Here is a 20965-nt window from a genome sequence, read left to right on the forward strand (position 1 = left end):
ACCTCTCTCTCTCTATAAATCATCATGTCAAGTTGCTTTGGTGAAGACAACCCAAAAGGACCATTCACAACCGGGTCAAGTACATACCAAATATAGTTACAGTCTTAGAAACTAATCCAACAGTCTCCCACTTGGATAAGTCTAGTAACTATAAGTACGACTTTAGGATCTGATTAGCTATCATAGCTCTCAAAGACGCTGTTAATCTTATTAGTAACCTGTCCTTTAGATAAGGGATCATATATTCCTCCGTTCTGGATAACGTGCGGACAATTACATGGAGCATAGTCATACTTATTGTCCAGCAGTTTGTTTCTCGATCTCTGATTTGTCTAACATAGAACTTAATTGAACACATCAATTGAGTCCTTACCGGGCCCGACACATAAGTCAAACCAAGTTATTGAGGGGCCCAGATATCGCTTTTACACTCTTAGGATAAAAGGAACAGATAAACTTCGACTTATATGCATTTAACATTCACTCATCAAATCATGCACAACAATGCGTTTTATAACATCAAGTTACCTATGCGTTTACGCATTATCAATGCACAACCACTCGCTAATAATAAACCATATATCTAGGTTTCAAGACCATATGATATTATTGTCTTGCGATCACTCGTGATAAATTCCATGAAGTGATACCAGTAAGCGTGGGTTTAATCCAATCCTCATATCTTACTCATAAGCACTCATGAACGTTGCAACAATATTTTGCTATCTTTAATACACTGTAGGCAATCTACAAACCAATTCATGACAATCTCCTTTCATACCTAATCCCAAAGTACGAACGACTGTGGAATGTTCGAATAATCTTATTGTTTAGGAAGTCAAAACATGCAAAGTGAAACAATAGGTAAACAATTAACATAAGACATTAACTTACTCATAAATAATACTCCTTTATTTATTCATCAAATGTTAATTACAATATATCTATTACATGTTTCAAAGCTATCTAATCTAAACTAATATCGTCCTTCAGCCCGATGCTCCTAGCGTACCGCTAGTGCTTAACCCTACTCAGTCTCTTCTTAACGGGATCTGTTGGGTTTTCCTCTGATGATACCTTCCTCACTTCGCGGAGTCACTCTTCTACCCGATGTCGAATAAAATTATATTTCATGTCGATATGTTGAGAGCTACCATGTTCCCTCGGTTCCTTGGTCAAGGCAACTGCTCCTTCATTATCACAGAAAATTTCCATTGGCTCCTTTATGGCTGTCACAACTCTAAGATCTCCAATGAATTTCTTCAACCATATCGCGTCCTTTGACGCTTTGCTTGCCGCTATGTACTCTGATTCGCACGTTGAATAAGCTACGGTCTCTTGCTTGGAACTTTTCCAAGTCACTGCTCCTCCATTCAGGGTAAAGACCCAGCCCGGCTGAGAACGGTAGTTGTCCCGGTCGGTCTGAAAACTGGTGTCACTATACCCTCGCACCCATAAGTCATCACTCCTACCAAGGACTAGAAACCATTCCTTGGTCCTCCGAAGGTACTTAAGAATATTATTGATTACGGTCGAGTTTGATTTGCCAGGGTTCACTTGATATCTGCTGACCATGCTCAAAGCGAAGGCCACATTAGGGCGAGTGCAAGTCATAGCATACATGATCAAGCAAACAACGGAAGCGCATGGTACTCGGCTCATCTATGTTATCTCGACTTCGGTACTCAGGCGTTGATTCTTACTCAACTTGGCATTACTTTGGATTCATAACTCCGCTTTCTTGGAATTCTCCATACTAAAATGTTGTAGTACCTTGTCCAAGTAAGTATTCTGACTAAGTCCTATTAGTCTTTTACTCCTATTTCTCGCTATCCTTATTCCCTGAATATATGCAGCCTCTCAAAGGTCCTTTATAGTGAAACACTTCCTAAGCCAGGACTTGACTTCCTTCAGGGTCGGGATTTCGTTTCTTGTGAGCAGTATGTCATCAACATACAATACGAGGTAGCTAACTATACTCCCACTGGCTTTGACATCTACACATGATTCGTCCTATCTTCGCAGAAAACGAAACTCGTTGACTTCCTCATTGAAACAAAGATTCCATCTACGAGACGCTTGTTTCAATCCATAAATGGATTTCTCAAGCTTACACACTCTATTAGGGTGCGTCGCATCGACAAAACCCTCTGGCTGATTCATGTAAACATCCTCAGCCAACATCCCATTAAGGAAAGCATTTTGACATACATCTGCCATATCTCATAGTCATAAAATGCAGCAACAACTGGCATCACCCTAATAGACTTTATCTTCGCAACTGGTGAGAAGGTCTCATCATAGTCAACTCCGGGAGTTTGAATAAAACCCTTTGCAACCAATCGTGCCTTATAAGTGTGTACCTTCCCATTCATGTCGGTCTTCTTCTTGAAGATCCACTTGCACCTGACCGTCTTACAACATGGCACATTGTCAACCAAATTCCAAACTTGGTTATCATACATGGACAGAATCTTGTTGTCCATAGCATCCTTTCATTTTGCAGACTCTGGGTCTGCGAGACGCTTGTTTCAATCCATAAATGGATTTCTCAAGCTTACACACTCTATTAGGGTGCTTCGCATCGACAAAACCCTCTGGCTTATTCATGTAAACATCCTCAGCCAACTTCACATTGAGGAAAGTATTTTTGACATACATCTGCCATATCTCATAGTCATAAAATGTAGAAATGGCTAGCATCACCCTAATATACTTTATCTTCGCAACTGGTGAGAAGGTCTCATCATAGTCAACTCCCGGAGTTTGAGTAAAACCCTTCGCAACCAATCGCGCCTTATAAGTGTGTACCTTCCCATTGATGTCGGTCTTCTTCTTGAAGATCCACTTGCACCTGACCGTCTTACAACCTGGCACATTGTCAACCAAATTCAAAACATGGTTTTCATACATGGACTGAATCTTGCTGTCCATAGCCTCCTTCCATTTTGCAGACTTTGGGTCTGCCATGGCTTCCTTGTAGCTATTAGGTTCATCCAAACTTATTATTGTACTATCACTAATAAACTTATCACCCTCACTTGTTATTTGAAAACCATACAACATAGGCGGAACACTAACTCTACTAGAACGACTAAGAGGTATGGACTCGTCAATCGATTCAACAGGAGTTTCCTCCGCATGTTGAATTTCAGCGTTAGAGCTTCCTTCATCGCTCGATTCTTGAAGCTCTTCAAGATCGATTTGCCCCCACTGTCCCTGTGGCTTATGAGTTATGTCTCTCGGAAGGCCCCTCTCCTCTAAACGAAGACAACATGGTCACTCAGTCTATAGAATAGATATCCAAAGGACCTCTTCGGGTAGCCGATGAAAATACACCGCTCACTACGAGGTTCGAGCTTGTTGTGAGTCTCTCGTATTACGGAAGCCTTGCAACCCCAAACCTTGATATGTGCTAACGAGGAAGCTTTCCCCGTCCATATCTCGTGAGGCATTTTGGCAACCTTCTTTGTAGTGACTAAGTTATGGATATGGGCAGTAGTCTCTAAGGCAGACCTCGAGAATGAGATAGGTAGCGAAGTACGACTCATCATGGAATTACCATCTCTATCAAGGTTCAATTACACCTCTCAGCCACACCATTCAACTGCAGGTCCTGGGTGGTGTCGATTGTGAAATGATTCGGCATTCCTTGAGTTAATCGTGGAATTCAAGACTTAGGTACTCTTCTCCTCGATCGGATCGAAGCATCTTGATTTTCCTGCCCAACTGATTCTCTACTTCCTGCTTAAACTCTTTGAACTTTTCAAAGGTTTCTGACTTGTGCTTGATTAAGTAGATATATCCATATCTGCTATATTCATCGGTGAAAGCCAAATAGAAGCAGCTCGCATCCCTTGTGGTGGATCTAAAGGGCCCACGCACATCGGTATGTATGAGATCCAATATATCAAACCTCAAAATCATTGAACGGCGGAAACGTTCTGGGGCGGAGGACGTCATGTACAATATCACAACAATGAAAGTAGTAAACAACCAACAACATCATCCATTGCATTAATAATATAATTTTAATACAAGTGTGTTCTGATATGTCTAATAGACACTAATGTATAAATCAAAATGAAAGATGAGTCTTGAACGAGCTCCATCTTCCTTAATCCTTGCATCGGTACCTGTCTATGATGACCTGAGGATACAAGTAATTTTGAAAGAGAGTATGAGCTTTGAAGCTGGTGAGATCATAAGTATTTTAGTGTCTTAATTTGTATGTAAATACTTATATGTATTTGAAATGTAAGTATTTGTATGTATACGAATTGTAAGTATTGAAAATGTAAATGAACTGTATGTATGAAAATGTTTGTAAAACAACTATAAACGATTGAAAAGTCCTATAAATCCCTATGATTCCTATTAGTAACAAAAGGAGTCTTCTACCAAGACTTTAGCTGCTCTGAATGTAGTCTTCTACCAAGACCTAACTGTTCTGAATGTAGTCTTTTACTAAGACTTTACTGCTCTGAATGTAGTCTTCTACCAAGACTTAACTGTATTAGTATTACCCTTTGGAACAAGGGCAACTAACAATGTTAACTGAAGACATCCGTAGATGTACATTTACCTCTGTTGCTAACAGCTGGGTATAGGAATAGTCAGTCCCAAAAAGTATACTTGTAATGGTATCAACCGTTGACATCCGTGGATGTGCTTTTACCTCTGTAGCTAACAAAGATTCTAAGAATGGTCACTCCCGCAACGTATCCTTTGGTACTAGGATATTAAATCCAATCTATCTCGTCAATTATGTGATTGAATCACAAGATAAAGATAAGAATTACGATTATATACCCGAATCTATACATATAAAATGTACTAGTAATCCTGGTAAGTATACTCATGTAAATGTGATCATGTGACCATATCTATTGTAATAGTATGGTAATGTACTGTAATGTTCTAGTTGTGGTGTACCTTCTCTCTATCTAGCAAGTATAGTAATGTATTGTAATGTTCTAGTTGTAGTGTACGTGCTCTCTATATAGCAAGTATAGTAATGTACTGTAATGTTCTCGCTGTAGTGTATGTGCTCTCTATCTAGCAAGTATAGTAATGTACTATAATGTTCTAGTTGTAGTGTACATGCTCTATATCTAGCAAGTATAGTAATGTACTATAATGTTCTAGCAAGTATTGTCTCATGAATGAACTGACTCATTGTATAGTATCGCGTTCTAGTAATAGTTCTAGTATCTTTCTAAACTACCCATATGGTAGTTTACTAGTAATCTAACTGGGATGTATGAACATGGATGTATACCCTTGCTACCCAAAGGCATTGGATGAATTGGAAGGACCTTTTATGACTATATATGTTCACATGATATATAACTAATATTTAAACGACCTTCGGACGAGTACCCGATATCCTATCAGACCACATCCAAATCGAGGAAAAGAAAACAAGGTGGATAGCCTTCCTAAGCATTTTAAACATTACTTATATAACTATACATATAGAGGCATGCAATTTATAATATAAAAGCATAAAATAAGTTTTGTAAAACCTTTGAACATAATTATTATATAATAAAAGATCAACTTGATTTCAATTTATAAAACGTTATGAAGGCATGGGTTTGATAAAAACAACTTTAGTATAAGGAAACATTTGTTTGAATCACAATTGTAAGTAAGTTTGAAATAAAACATACGGAGTAAAATGAACAGTGTAATAAGGAGTTTTAAAGACATAAAGTGTTTATGAAAAACATTTGAAGTAAACTGTTTCATAAAACGGCTAATGAGTAGCCAACCATTGGAATGTTGCTTATTAATCACATGTGATTAATATAATAACTAGCATTATTCTACTTGTATCCCCCCCCATATAACATTTGAAAATTGTTAAAACATTGATTAAGGGGTATGAACTCACCAGTAGTGAGTTGTTCTGATGAAAATGTTGGATCAGTTGCTAAGTATCAAGTGGTGACTTGAGTACACACGCGAATCCTATTTAGCATATATTGGCACATATATGAATATAATTAGTGTTATGAACAACTAATTAATGAATTGGGACCACCTTAGGGACTAGTGAACACTTATATTGAAGTGTTACAACCATAAATGATTGTACGAAGGGTTAAAAGGCTAAATGAGGGAGTGTATGGCCAAAATACACACTATATGTGTGTGTGCGGCCAGGTGTGCGACCAGCGTGCTGCCAGCAAGTGTGTGTGGCCTGGTGTGCTGCCAAAAGCGTGTGGTGCCAAAAAAATGGTGTTCTTGGTGTTCTTGGTGTTCTTGGTGAAAGATGTTACCCTTCCGGATGATACTTGAGAGGATTTTCGAGTCCTAGCTTTGCAAGAGTGTAAGAAATGATCAAAAGGACTAAGGATAGTACTTATAGGAGGGTCCGTGCGGTTGGAGGTGTGTGTGGTTGGCCTGTGTGCGGCTGGCTGGCCGCACACAGCAGGTTTGGTGTGTTCGGCCCGTTTTTCTAATGCTACACCCAATCTAATCCATCCTCCGACACGTAACTCAAATATACTAAGCTTTAAGCACTTTTAAGAACTCTTTTAGACCCAAAAGTTCATTATAAAATATCAAAATGAAGCTAAATTTAATTATAATGACGAATGTAAGTTAGAAATTTCGGGTTATCACATCATCCCCCTGTTAGAGGGAATTTCGTCCCGAAATTGTAATTTAGGTAAGAAAGTAGGTACGAATGATCGAGTCATGAGGTGGGGAACTTCCTAATTGATTTTTTCTCGCGCTACTAAGTGAAATCGAGTCCTCGGTCGGTATCCCAACGAACCTTCAGTAACGTGCGGCGACGTTGCTTCGTCCGCTTGACCTCTCGGTCGAGGGTCACCACAGTTCTAGTACGAAGGCGAGGATCTTGTTAATCTCGACCTCGTCGAGTGGCTTACGAGAGTCCTAACAGAAAGGTACTATTTCAAGATTGAGACGCGAAGGGTAAAATGTACGTTACCGAGTTCGCGGAGTAGGTTTAGTCTGTGAGGTACAAGACCGATTCTGGTAAGAATCACGGAGGTCCTGACTAACTTGGATTTAGCTTTCCACATGAAGCGAAGCGCATTAGGCCATTCCTAGTAGTGAGTTTTCCTAAACAACTTGGTCTCTCACTTGGAATCTCCAAGGTTTCTTTTTCTCGTTTAACTTCCCAGTCGAGGGCCACCCCTTGCTGTGTCAAAGTCGTAAAGGTTTCTCTGATTTGCGAGGAGTTCTGGATGAACTATGACAGTAGGTCTGAAAGACCTAGAATTTGGCGAATGACTATCGGCGTCTCTGATGTCGACCAATTCTCAACAGTTTTGACAAATTGTATGAGTACTCAAAATTTCCCACATCACTAACAGTGTGTCATAGGAACCTCACTCTACAATTTCAAAACTTGTGCTTAGAGAACTTCGCGAAAGTTCTTCCGAAGGTAATGTTTCCATGTATTTTCTTCTCACTACGAGGATTGATAAGTAAGTCATTACATGGAGAAATGACGAACAGATTTAAGTAGGAAAGACGTAGCCTACTCATTAGTTCATGAAAACTATGGGCGTATTGGTCCTATCCGAAGGGTATCACTACGGACTCAAAGTGTCTGCATCGAGTTCGGAAGATAGTCTTCCGGACATCGTACCCTAACACTCGAACTGGTGATATTCGGATCTCAGACCCGTTTCATTTATGCGAGGCAGAGATAACGATTTCTAAGGAAAATCTTGATGGAGTCCTCGATATCCGAGGCACATACGATGCAATCCGTCGATCTCTGGAAGAGTAAGACTTGGGTTCTCCAGGGTGAGAAACCTAGTCTTCTAATTCTCTTTCTGTGTAGTACGCTAAGTTTTCCAGGCTGTCCTTGTATCTCTGTAGGTGTTTAGGCTGTAGGGAAATATGTTTACAGAAGTCGTACTGGGTTCTAAGTTTGTTCACATGATGATGTGATTACTCGTAGTCTTGAGCAGTTCTCCGTCCTGAAGTTCATATTAGAATTAATACATGGTTTCACAATCACAATTTTGTGTATACGAGTCGTATATAATTAATATTGAAAAGGTAGTCGAATAACTGATTCTTCTTTAAGCTCACATCCTTCTGAGGAAAAAGAATTTAAAGTCGAATCATCAATTCTAAACCTATAGAATCTTGATTATATATCACTCTTATATATACATTCCTAAGTGATAGATCGACCGTATGAATCCTTGGATTTAACTTGACGTACTGCACGAGGGGTACTTCGGGGATTTCTTCGGAAAAGGAAATAACTAAGAGGTACTCCTGGCATGAGTACTTCGGTGTTCTGATATGACGGTTTCGCTAAAAAGACATTTACCGATAAAGAGATGTACGCATGAAGCTGTTTTTTGTGAGGAATCAAATTGAATCGAGTCGTATGATAATGTCGGAATCATACTGAAACTTAATGACATTAGATTTGAACATAAGACATTTACAGACAAAACACAACCGTGCAACCATGAACAGAGTTATAGTACTTTAGATTTACTACAAGACCATTGCTGCGAATAAGGTATATTACAAAAGACAAGTATACGCAGCATGAGCATCCTTATACTGACAGGATCTCACAAAAAGGTAAGACTCTAGTTGCACTAGTTCTGGAGAGTTTGTAAGTCTGTTACAACAACACGCCTAAATTACATCAACGAGGGTTCCGAAGTAGGCTCTCTGGTAGCTGTGATCTTGAGAAACCTCCCATCTGCGCCAGATTTATTTGCTATAGGGCAATCCTTCTTGAAGTGCCCTATCTCACCGCATTGGTGGCATGAATGGCTAGTACTTGCATTGGTGACGAGATTGCGGTGTTTATCCAGTGTTATGTGGACACGAGTGCCTTCCTCATTACTCCACTTTGAAAATTGCTTCCTAAAGCGTTCTGCCAGAGTTGCCACCGGTGGTTGTGGCATGGCAAGTCTTTGGGCTCTCTTGTACTCCTTCAGGGCTTTACGATATCGTCTCTTCCTTTCGGTCTTTAGGCTTCGCATGTACATGACTGTTGCCACTTGTTGTTTTCCCGGTTTGGTACAACCATCGGAACTCTCGGCCCCATTGTCAGTCTTGCTTGTGTTGCCTGAGTTGATGTGTGTAAGGAAAGTTGTCACAGCAGCTGCTACTGCAGCTTGTAATGTAGCAGCGTCAATATGGAGGATGGGGGTTTCGTTGGTCGGCTGATCGTTTTTGGATGGCGACATGATTCCGTAACACAAAAGACAAGGATTTTGTGAGCGATTCTGGTTCACCCTAGGTGTAGTTCGACTGTTATGTAAAGAATAGAATTATGTTTTCGAAAATTTGACCTACATCCCTATGATGCAGTCCTAGTACTGAGTGGAGGTGTGTTTATGAAGGGGTTGACCTACATCCCTATGATGCAGTCCTAGTAACGGGTGGAAGTAAGTTCGTAGAATGATCTCAAGACGTTTGTCGTTCAAGCCGAGGTATCGTGGGTTGGTGAATAACAAGATCCAACCACTAAAAGAGACTTGGAAATGTCTCCGGAGCTAAATTACTATAGTCTAATGACTTGACTAAAGCATGTCTGAGATAGACTCAAATCAAAGAATGATAAGAGTACTTGGATAAAGAATGACACAGAAGTTAGCCGACTGTCAAAATCTTTGATATTCATGACGTAAAAGTTCGGGAAAATAACCTTGTAAAGGTCTTACATCATATCCAGAGAAGATAGTTCTTGACAGCATAAGGACCTAACCTAAAGTACTTACAGTACAAGGTAATTTCATAGAAAATGCCTCATCGAGCAAAGACAGAAAACTATTACTTTCTAACAAGGAAAGTAAGGTAAAGAATCTACTACTGACGACGGTCGTCCCTCAGGTGAACTCTCAATTCAGCCAGTTGACGTTCTACATCAAGTATGTGTCTTTCATACACCCTCTGGCGTACTCGGCGTTCTATGACTTCGGCTCGTGATTCTGCCAGTGCGTGAAGTAGGGTTTCATGGTTTCTCTCTGATCTCTCGCGAGCATCTTCTAGACGTATGGTGCGGAGGGTATGCATTCTCGCATCAGCGACAACTTCAGTAATCTGATGTAGGGTTGTCCTGCCTTGAATCTCATTTTGCGCCACTCTGCGGACAAAGATTGTCAAGGTTCTGTCTACTGAGCCCCCATTGCTTAGGTCATAAAAGCTTTGGTCACCACTAAATGGCATGGGCTGATCTTGTCCTTGGCTCCATGTTTCCAAGCATTCCACCCACTCAGGCGTCGGGCCATGAAAAGCAGGACCAGGGTTAGGAATTGGAAAGCGAGCTACTTGGGGTAGGTTCTCAACCTCTGTTTCGGAATTAGAATCGTCCGAAGGTCTTCATCATGGTGATCATTCAAAGGGATTGGATGATCATTCTTTGGTTCTTCTTCAAACCAACCAGCTATGACTTCGTTCGGAAGATACTAGTTGTCGTGGGGATGGAGTCCAGCCAGTTATATGTAATCGAAACATGATAGGCCTTCGAATAAGTGACCTTAACTCCAAATTCACACAGAATAGGGGTAAAGTAAAATTTTCACAGATTCTAAGTCTATAACATCCTAATTACATATAGTCTTAGTGTATCCACTTAGCAACTATCAACTTAATAATGAAGATCCCATTTTAATTCTCAAGTATAAAGTACTTATAGTAACACCAAATACTCCTATAGTATTTTAAGTTTAATGTTATGTTCTACTGTTCTCATTGTGGTAGGGTTGGTAAGATTTTAGACTTGTTGCAACCACACAATTAAACTTAGGCACATGGTAGTCAACTCTCGGATAATATAGGTGATCAAGCTATATTTCCTAGTTTTGACCATATGTCTCTAAGCTCACTTGTCTTGCCCAACAACCATAATTCTTTTGTACTGTCCTAGTGACACTGATTTTAGTATGAATGCAGGCATGTATACTTACTTAAATATTTTATTATTTAAAGTATAAACTCTTGGTCAGAGTATTTTTAATCCCTTATGTATTTATAGTTAGTATATCTTTTATGGGTTGATATACTTAATTCACTATAAACAATGCTCTGATACCAATCTGTCACACCCCAAAACCATTAAACGGCGGAAACGTTCTAGGGCGGAGGACGTCATGTACAGTATCACAACAATGAAAAGTAGTAAACAAGCCACAACATCATCCATTGCATTAATAATATAATTTTAATACAAGTGTGTTCTGATATGTCTAATAGACACTGATGTATAAATCAAAATGAAAGATGAGTCTTGAACGAGCTCCATCTTCCTTAATCCTTGCATCGGTACCTGTCTATGATGACCTGAGGATACAAGTAATTTTGAAAGAGAGTATCAGCTTTGAAGCTGGTGAGATCATAAGTATTTTAGTGTCTTAATTTGTATGTAAATACTTGTATGTATTTGAAATGTAAGTATTTGTATGTATACGAATTGTAAGTATTGAAAATGTAAATGAACTGTATGCATGAAAATGTTTGTAAAACAACTGTAAATGTTTGAAAAGTCCTAGAAATCCCTATGATTCCTATTAGTAACAAAAGGAGTCTTCTACCAAGACTTTAACTGCTCTGAATGCAGTCTTCTACCAGGACCTAACTGTTCTGAATGTAGTCTTCTACCAGGACCTAACTGTTATGAATGTAGTCTTCTACCAAGACTTAACTGTATTAGTAGATGTACATTTGTCACACCCCAAAACCAAGAACGACGGAAACGTTCTCGGGCGGAGGACGTCATGTACAATATCACAACAATGAAAAGTAGTAAACAAGCAACAACATCATCCATTGCATTAATAATATAATTATTATACAAGTGTTCTGTCAAATTTTGATAAACATTAAAGCATAAATCAAAATGATAGATGAGTCTTGAACAAGCTCCATCTTCCTTTCTCCTTGCATCGGTACCTGTCTAAGATGACATGAGGATACAAGTAATTTTGAAAGCGAGTATCAGCTTTGAAGCTGGTTTGATCATAAGTATTTTAGTGTCTTAATTTGTATGAAAGAATTTGTAAGTTATTGAATTGTAAGTATTAAAAATGTATATGAACTGTAAGTATGAAAATGTTTGTAAAACAACTGTAAACATTTGAAAAACCCTAGAAATCCCTTTGATTCCTACTATTATAACAGGGAGTCTTCTACCAAGACTTGACTGATCTCTATGTAGTCTTCTACCAAGACTTAACTTTTCTATATGTTCGTCTCTTGTAAAAGTGTGTAATTTTCCCAAGTGTAACTATCATTATCAAAATATAGTTTTTTACATTTATAGTTTAAGTGAAAATATCACTAAATATGTGTACAGGGAAAATTAATGTAGTACTAAATCGTAGCGCTATAAGAACTACAGTTGTACTAATTACCTTAAACCGGATTTATATTAAGGCATTATGTGATAAATTGCACCATACTATCGACTAGTAACAACGACATATGAATGGTCGTAATAACAGAATGACGTTTGGCACCCGCAGACCTGCAGGTCCGGCTGTAGCTAGCAGAAAGGTGTAGGATTGTCAATCCAGTATAGATCTATATGCAAACTCACGCTCTCCCTCCAAGAGACTCTGGCTATAACTCGGTTCATGATATTTAAGTCATGCTCCGATTTAAATCACAATAATTAACGTATTCTTGTATATGTAATGTAATGAACTGTTCTAGCTGTAATGTACATGCTCTCTACCTAGCAAGTATAGTAATGTAATCATTCTAGTATAGTTGTATATGTTCTCTTCCTAGTATAGTTGTATATGTAATGTACTGTAATGTTCTAGAAAGTATTGACTCATGAATGAACTGACTCATTGTATGATATTGCATTCTAGTAATTGTTCTAGTCTCTTCCTAAACTACCCATATGGTAGTTTACTAGTAATCTAACTGGTATGTATGAACATGGATGTATACCCTTGCTACCCAAGGGCATGGGATGAACTGGAAGGACCTTTTATGACTATATATGTACACATGATATATAACTAATATTTAAACGACCTTCGGACGAGTACCCGATATCCCACCAGACCACATCTCAAGCGCAAAAAGGAAATAGGGTGGATAGCCTTCCTAAGTCTTTTAAACATTTCTTATATAACTATACATATAGAGCCATGCAATTTATAATATAAAAGCATAAATAAGTTTTGTAAAACATTTGAAACATAATTATTATTTTAGGAAAAGATCAACTTGATGTCAACCTATAAAACAATTTGAAGGCATGGGTTTGATAAAACAGTTTTGTACAAAGAAACATTTGTTTGAAACACAATTGTAAATAAGTTTGAAATGTGATATACAGAGTAAAATATACAGCGTAATAAGGAGTTTAAAACATATAAAATGTTTATAAAAATCATTTGAAGGAAACTGTTTGGTAAAATGGCTAATGAGTAGCCAAATCATTTGAATGTTGTATATTAATCACATGTGATTGATGTAATAACTAGCATAATTCTACTTATTAATCACATGTGATTAATAAAATAAGTAGCATGATTCTACTTGTATCCCCCCTATAAAACATTTAAAAATAGTTTAAAACATTAGTTAAGGGGTATGAACTCACCTGTAGTAAGTGACTGGAATTGAACGGACCGTTATCGTAAGGAAGGATCGGGCAAGTGCTCGGTGTCAAGTGAAGACTTTAGACACACACAATGATCCTAATTACATATGAAGACATATGTATATAAATAATTAGTGATTAAAAACACTAATTATACAAGTATAAACATTTAAACGCGAGGAAAACACTTTTGGTCAAGTGCTAGGAGGCTAATGGGTTGCAACAAAAGAGTGCAATACCTCAAACGGGAGTTTAAGGTCTAATGACCATGTTCTTTGGAGTTTACGGCCTAGGGGAGTAAGCTCCTGGCTGTAAACTCTCAACCAAGTCCCTAAATGGTGTCTACCAATTATACAACTCATGTGGTGAATTGTTTCAAGGCTATAACAAGTGTTTGGGTGCCATATTAAGTCCTTTGGGGAGTTTACAGCCCAGAGACCATATTCCCTTGGAGTTTACAGCCGTAAACTCCCTTAGGAGGGTTTTTATGGTGTTTTCAAGTCTCAAACATTTCAAGGTTATGTTCTATGTTGGGTTCTAGGCATAAGGAAGGAGTTAGGGTGTCATTTGACCCCTTTACATGTGTTTATGGCCCAAGAACTACTCTTGGCCGTAAACTCCTCAATACGTGTGATTCATTATGTTTTCTAGGCTTTAAACACTTTAGGGTACATGTCTAAAATCAATTCTAAGCCTTAGGTAGTGTTTGTGGAATCAAAACACCCCTAACTAGAGTTTTCTGCCCAGGTACCAATTGGCCATGTGTTTGCGGCCGTGAACACTCCTAGGTGTTGGTATTTTGAGTGTTTTGGGTATTAGACACATCAACGTAATGTGCTAGGCTAGTCTCTTGGCTAAATGAAGGCATTTAGGGAATTTTGGGCACTTAACATGGAGTTCACGCCCTAAGAAGTTCCTTGGCCGTGAACTGACTTTCCTCATTGTTTTGAAATGATTTTGGTGTCCTAAACATGAAATGAAGGCTTCTAGTTCGAGATCTAAAGCTTTGAGGGTCATTGGAACCCTTTAGGACCTTAAAATGGAGTTTACTCCCCAAGTGTTCTTGCGCGGTAAACTCCCAAATCTTGGGTTATTAATCCGATTTCGATGTTTTCTAGTTGTATACACACTAGCATACAAGTCTAAGGTAGTTACAAGTCACGGGGAAAGGACTAGGTAGCATTTAAGCCACTTATCGGAGTTTACTCTCCAAGAACGTTCTTGGGCGGTAAACTCCTGAATCTCACAGATTTGATATGTAATTGGTGTTTCTAAACACAATCTAAGTTATATAACATAACTAGATCGAAGTACTCACAATTTGGGATAAAAACCCGAAGATTCGTGAGAGAGAATTTTGGCTTTTCTCCAAATGGAATCCAACAAATGAACCAATTTGGTTCAGAATTCTATTTATAGTTTGGAGATATTTTTGGCAGAAAATATTTTTATTCCTGGAACAAACTCTAATGTCCTAAAGTATTGGAATAACAGTGTTGCACAAAATCCTAGTGCATCCACTCTCCTAATATCTCCTTAAGTGTAAAATCCTGAAAACTGCCAAACTTATACTCGAAATCTGAGTTTTCACTGTAATTGTTCTACTTCTATTGGCTTCAAATGGTTTGTTCAGAATGGAAATTTCCGGTTGTCACATCATCCCCCTGATGAAGGGAATTTCGTCCCGAAATTAGAATTTAGGCAAGGAAGTAGGTACGAATGTTAGAGTCGTGAGGAGGAAACTTCCTAATCGATTGGTTCTAGTGGTCCTAAGTGAAATCGGGTTCTCGGTTGGAATCCCAACGAACCTTCACTATCGGGCGAGGGCGCTGCTTCGTCCGCTTGACCTCTCGGTCGAGGGTCACTACGGTTCTAATACGAAGGCGAGGATCTCGACGAGTGGACTTTCAAGAGTCCTGACGGAAAGGTATGGTTTCACGATCGAGACGCGAAAAAGCAGAATGTACGTTACTGAGTTCACGGAGTAGGTCTAGTTTGTGCGAGACACAGGACTGACTCTGATGAGAATATCGGAGGTCCTAACTATATTGGATATAGCTTTCCACGCGATACGAAGCGTATTAAGCCATTCCCAGAGTGAGTTAACCTAAAGAGCTTGGTCACTCACTTGGAATTCCAAGGTTCCTCTTCTTGCTTAACTTCCCAATCAAAGGCCACCCCTTGCTGGGTCAAAGTCGTACGGGTTTCTGTAATTTGCGAGGAGTTCTGAATGAACTAAGACGGTAGGTCGGTAAGACCTAGAATTTGGCGAATGACTGTCGGTGTCTCTAGTGTCGACAAATGCTCGACGGCTTTGACAAATTGAAAGAGTACTAAAAAATTTCCCACATTACTAACAGTGTGTCATAGAAATTTGACTCTTCAATTTCAAAACTCGTACCTAGAGAACTTTCCTAAAAGTTCCTCTGTAGGAAAATGTTTCCAAGGGTTTTCTTCTTACTAAGAGGGTAGATAAGTAAGTCATTACATGGAGAAATGATGAACTGATCCAAGTAAGAAAGACGTACCCTACTCGTTTAGGTCATGAAAGCTATGGGCGTATTGGTCCTATCCGAAGGGTATCACTACGGACTCGAAGTGTCCGCATCGAATTTGGAAGATAGTCTTCCGGACATCCATCCTTAACACTCGAACTGGTGATATTCGGATCTCAGATCCATTCCTGGAAGTAGTTTCTTTCTTTGCATTTCCTCAACCATTTCATCTAAGAGAGGCAGAGATAACGATCTCTAATGAAAATCTTGACGGAGTCCTCGATATCCGAGGCACATACGATGCAATCCGTCGATCTCTAGGAGAATAAGACTGGGGTTCTCCAGGGTGAGAAGCCTAGTCTTCTAATTCTCTTTCTGTGTAGTTTGCTAAGTTGTCCAGGCTGTTCTTGTGTCTCCGTAGATGTTTATGGTGTAGGGCGATCCGTTTACGGGAGTCGTACTGGGTTCTAAGTTTGTTCACATGATGATGTGATTACTCGTAGTCTTAAGCAGTTCTCCGTCCTAAAGTTCATATTAGAATTCGTACATCGTTTCACAATCACAACTTCGGGTATACGAGTCGTATATAATTAAGATTGAAAAGGTAGTTGAATAACTGATTCTTCTTTAAGCTCACATCCCATCGGGGAAAAAGAAGTTAAAGTGGAATCATCAATTCTAAACCTGTAGAAGCTTGATTATATATCACTCTTATGTATACTTTCCTCAGTGATAGATCAATCGCATGAATCCCTGGATTAAACTTGACGTACGGCACAAGTGGTACTTCAGGGGTTTCTTTGGAAAAACTAAGAGGTACTCCTGGCATGAGTACTTCGGTGTTCTGATATGACGGCTTCGCTGGAAAAGTGATCTAGAAGAAAGAGATGTATGTATGAAGCTGTTTTCGTGAAGAACAAATTGAATCGAGTCGTATGATAATGTCGGAATCATACTGAAACTTAAAGACATTAGGTTTGAACATAAGACGTTTACAGACAAAACACAACCGTGAAACCATGAACAGAGTTACAGTACATTAGATTTACCACTAGACTATTGCTGCGAATAAGATATACTACAAAAGACAAGTATACGCTGCACGAGAATCCCTATACAGACAAGATCTCGCAAAAGGTAAGACTCTAGTTGCAGCAGTCTTGGATAGTTTATAAGTCTGTTACAACAACACGCCTAAGTTACATTGACGAGGGTTCCGGAGTAAGCTTTTTTGCGGCCATGATCCTGAGAATTTTCCCATCTGCGCCAGAGTTCTTTGCTATAGGGAAATCCCTCTTGAAGTACCCTATCTCACAGCATTGGTGTCATGACTGGCTAGTACTAGCTTTGGTGACGGGATTGCGTTGTTTATCCAATGTTATGTGGACACGAGTGCCTTCATCGTTACTCCACTTTGAAAATTTCTTCTTAAAGCGTTCGGCGTTATAAATACCCTCGTGTGTAGGGTTAGTCCCGATGAAAGGGACTTGAGTGATAGGTTGTGCCGGTGCTCCACAGCCACGAGCATGGTGCCCTATTTTTAGGCAATTGCAACACTGCATCTCATGGCAAGCCCCATGATGATGGAAACTACACTTATCACACTTCGGGAGTTTTCCTTTGTATGGCCTGCTCGGTACTGGGATGGCAGGGGTTTCCACTTGTTGCTGTTGCATAGCAAGTTTTTGGGATTTCTTGCGTTCTTTCTGGGCTTGACGCTTTCATTTCTTGTTCTCTGTCGTTCGGATTTGCGAGCCAGTGACTGTTACTGTTTGTTGGTTTCCTGGTTTGGTACTACCATCTAAACTTTCGACTCCTTTTTCAGTCTTGTTTGTGTTACCTGAGTTGATGTATGTAAGGAAAGTTGTCACAGCAGCTGCTACTGTAGCTTGTAAAGTAGCGGTGTCGATATGGAGGATAGGGGTTTCGTTGCTCGGCTGATTGTTTTATGATGACGACATGATTCTGTAACACGAAAGATAAGGATTTGTGAGCGATGTCGATATGTACTTAGATTGCTCAAGAAAAGAGTAAGAGTATGTTCTCGAAAGTTTGACCTACATCCCTATGATGCAGTCCTAGCACGGAATCGAAGTATGTTCGCGAAGGTTTGACCTACATCCCTATGATGCAGTCCTAGTAATGAGTAGAAGTAAGTTCGTAGAATGGTCTCAAGACGTTTGTCGTTCAAGCCGAGGTATCGTGGGTTGGTGAATAACGAGATCCAACCACTGAAAGAGACTTGGAAATGTCTCCGGAGCTAAATTACTATAGTCCAATGACTTGACTATAGCATGTTTCAGATAGACCCCAATGAAAGTATGATAAGAGTACTCGAATGAAGAATGACACAAAAGTTATCCGGCTGTCAATATCTTTGATATTTACGATGTATAGATTCGGGAAAATGACCTTGTGAAGGTCCTACATCATATCCAGAGAAGATAGTCCTTGACAGCATAAAGACCTAACTAAAGTACTTACGGTACAAGATAATTTCATAGAAAATGCCACATCGGGCATAGAAAGAAAAACGATTCCTTTTAATGAAGAAATAAAGTAAAGCGTCTACTGCTGGAGACGGTCATCCCTCTGGTGAACTCTTAGTTCAGCCAATTGACGTTCCATGTCAAGTAGGTGTCTTCCGTACACCCTAAGGCGTACTCGGAGCTCCATGACTTCGGCTCGTGATTCAGCTAGTACTTGAAGCAGGGTCTCATGGTTTCTCTCTGATCTCTCGTGAGCATCTTCTAGACGAATGGTGCGGAGGGAAGGCATTCTCGCATCGGCGACAACTTCGGTGATCTGATGTAGGTTTGTCCTGCCTTGAATCTCATTTTGGGGCACTCTGCGGGCCAAGATTGGCAAGACTCTATCTGCTGAGCCCCCATTGCTCAAGTCGTAAAAGCTTCGGTCGCCATCAAATGGCATAGACTGATCTTGTCCTTGGCTCCATGTTTCCAAGCATTCCACTCACTTTGGGTCGGGCCATGAAAAGTCGGACGAGGGTTAGGAATTGGAAAGGGAGCTGCTCGGGGTAGGTTCTCAACCTCTGGTTCGGAGTTAGCATCATACGAAAGGTCTTCATCATGGTAATCATTCAAGGGGATAGGATGATCATTCTCTGGTTGTTCTCCAAACCTACCAACTATGACTTCGTTCGGAAGATACTGATTTCCGAGAGGATGGAGTCCAGCTATGTTTTCTATGTGAGAATTTAGGGTAAGATAATAATTATTAGAAGAACTATCTAGATAATTATTTACAAAACCTTCATTAGTTACATCGCTATTTGTGAAGTGCATACCAGCTATGTGTAATCTAAAAAGGATAGACCTTCGAATAAGTGACCTTAATTCCAAATTCACACAGAATAGGGGTAAGGCAAAATTTCCACAGATTCTAAGTCCATAACATCCTAATTACATATAGCCTTAGTGTATCCACTTAGCAACTATCAACTTAGTAATGAAGATCCCATTTTAGTTCTCAAGTATAAAGTACTTATAGTTACACCAAATACTCCTATAGTATTTTTAATTTTAACGTTATGTTCTATTCTTCTCATTGTGGTAGGGTTGGTAAGATTTTAGCATTGTTGCAACCACACAATTAAACTTAGGCACATGCTAGTCAACCCTCAGATAATATAGGTGATCAGGCTATATCTTCCTAGTTTTGACCATATGTCTCTAAGCCCATCTGTGTTGCCCAACAATCGTAATTCTTTTGTACTGTCCTAGTGACACTGATTTTAGTATGAATGCAGGCACGTATACTTTATTAAATATTTTCTTATTTAAAGTATAAACTCTTGGTCAGAGTATTTTTAATCCCTTATGTATTTATAGTTAGTATATCTTTTATGGGTTGATATACTTAATTCACTATAAACAATGCTCTGATACCAATCTGTCACACCCGAAAACCAAGAACGGCGGAAAAGTTCTGGGGCGGAGGACGTCATGTACAGTATAACAATAGTGAAAAGTAGTAAACAAGCAACAACATCATCCATTGCATTAATAATATAATTATTATACAAGTGTTCTCTCAAATTTTGATAAACATTAAAGCATAAATCAAAATGAAAGATGAGTCTTGAACAAGCTCCATCTTCCTTTCTCCTTGCATCGGTACCTGTCTAAGATGACCTGAGGATACAAGTAATTTTGAAAGCGAGTATCAGCTTTGAAGCTGGTGAGATCATAAGTATTTTAGTGTCTTAATTTGTATGTAAGAATTTGTAAGTAATTGAATTGTAAGTATTAAAAATGTATATGAACTGTAAGTATGAAAATGTTTGTAAAACAATTGTAAACGTTTGAAAAACCCTAGAAATCCCTATGATTCCTACTATTATAACAGGGAGTCTTCTACCAAGACTTGACTGATCTCTATGTAGTCTTCTACCAAGACTTAACTGTTCTATATGTTCGTCTCTTCTAAAAGTGTGTAATTTTCCCAAGTGTAACTATCATTATCAAAATACAGTTTTTTACATTTATAGTTTAAGTGAAAATATCACTAAATATGTGTACAGGGAAAATTAATGTAGTACTAAATCGTAGCGCTATAAGAACTACTGTTGTACTAATTACCTTAAACCGGATTTATATTAAGGCATTTTGTGATAAATTGCACCATACTATCGACTAGTAACAACGACATATGAATGGTCGTAATAACGGAATGACGTTTGGCACCCGCAGACCTGCAGGTCCGGCTGTAGCTAGCAGCAAGGTGTAGGATTGTCAATCCAGTATAGATCTATACGCAAACTCACGCTCTCCCTCCAAGAGACTCTGGCTACAACTCGGTTCATGACATTTAAGTCATGCTCCGATTTAAATCACAATAATTAACGTATTCTTGTATATGTAATGTA

The sequence above is a fragment of the Lactuca sativa genome, chromosome 3, assembly GCF_002870075.4.
Source record: "Lactuca sativa cultivar Salinas chromosome 3, Lsat_Salinas_v11, whole genome shotgun sequence".
In the NCBI taxonomy this organism is placed as follows: Eukaryota; Viridiplantae; Streptophyta; class Magnoliopsida; order Asterales; family Asteraceae; genus Lactuca; species Lactuca sativa.